Genomic DNA, 1,549 nt, shown 5'->3' on the forward strand with positions numbered 1-1,549 from the left:
GAGGACTGAGGGGTGCGATGGGGGACAGGTCTGTTGGGGAAATAAGGCCACAATACGGGGGCGGGGGCGGGGGGTGGATGGGTAGGCCAAGCACTGAGTTCCCTGGCGCTGCCCTGTGGACTTCTCTCTAGCTGGGCTGCACCACCCGAGGCGCACAGCCGGCAGCGGGGTTCCAGGTCCTGCCATCAAGCACGGACACCTGCGGGGGGACTGCTGGCAGCCATGCCCTGGCTGAGCGAGCTTGTTGAAACCTGGCGGGAACGTGAATTGTGTCTCCTTCATATTGAAGTCCTTGGCCTCTCCCCGCCCCCAGCATCCCTGGAGGCCTCCGTCCCAGCCAAGTCCGTGGTCCCGACCACTATCCCCTTGGAGAGAGCAATCGCCCTGTGGGCCCCGCCTCTGTCCTTGACTCCTTGAATTCAGGCTGCTGGGTTGGCCTGGTTTGTCTGTGCGTCTGTGCCTCAGGGAATTGGGAGGGGGGTGGGGGTGCGGTCTGTGCCGGGTTCTGGAGAAGAGAGCTGCGCGCTGCTCTTTCCCGGGAGCCCTTGTCTGCACCACCCCCCCGCCCCCGCGTCCCTCTCATCCTCCTCCTTTTCCTGGCTCTTGCGGCCACGAAGGCCGACGGGGTGTGAGGGCTGGGACATGCCCTGTGACGCCCTGGGTGCTGGGGATCCAGGGGCTTTCCAGGTGTGCGGCCTCCTAAGGCCGACGGGTCCCAGCTCCACCCGCCGGCCGCTCCCGCGTCCAAGGAGCTAAGAGAAGATCTATTAATTTCTCCGTGCAGAAATCGATGCTCTTGTCGGGGTGGCGATCGATGCCCGTCCAACTTGGACCTACCCGGCCTGGGGGCCAGCGCTGGCTAGCCTGGGCCGGGGGCTGATGCTGGGGTCGGAGGCACAGGGCGGTGGGCGCCGCGGGCCGCGCCCCCACCCAACCCGGGCGGAGCTCACACCTTTGCGCGCTGGCTTCTTGCGCCACCCTGTGGTCGCTGCCGGAAATCGGCATCTCCGCTCCCCGGTCCCCCTTCTCCCGCTTTTTGGGCGACACCTTCTCTTTTCTCTGACTCTTGACTTCACCTTCTCGAGGTCCCGCGTTGGGTCTTTTTGGGGTCCCTTCCCTTTTCTTCTTGGGGTTTAGAGTGGGTTTCACCTGATTTACCCCAGGTGACATTGCACACTCCCACAGGCACGTGCGCCGTGAGGAGGGACCTCTGAGACCCCGACTGGCTAGGATGACCTGGACGGCAACCTTTCCCGGGCTCAGTCCCCTTCCCTCCCCCCTAAATGCAGCTGCTTTAGGCTGGGAGAAATACCGTATCAACTTCCCAGTTCCCCACCCCAGCGGACACTTCTGAGGCGTTCCGCGATTGCCCCTCCGCGTCTCCCAGAGCCCCAGAGCGGGGGGATCTTGGGGAAGAAAGCTGGCGCGGCCCCCCCTCCAAAGGGGTGGGGACTGAGTTGGGGGCTTAGCAGAGGTGGGGGAGGGATGCGAGCCAGAGGGGGCGGAGCCGGGCGGGGGCCGCTGGCTCCGCCCTTTCCTGGCGACCGGG

Source organism: Myotis davidii, unplaced genomic scaffold (genome assembly GCF_000327345.1).
Source record: "Myotis davidii unplaced genomic scaffold, ASM32734v1 scaffold208, whole genome shotgun sequence".
In the NCBI taxonomy this organism is placed as follows: domain Eukaryota; kingdom Metazoa; phylum Chordata; class Mammalia; order Chiroptera; family Vespertilionidae; genus Myotis; species Myotis davidii.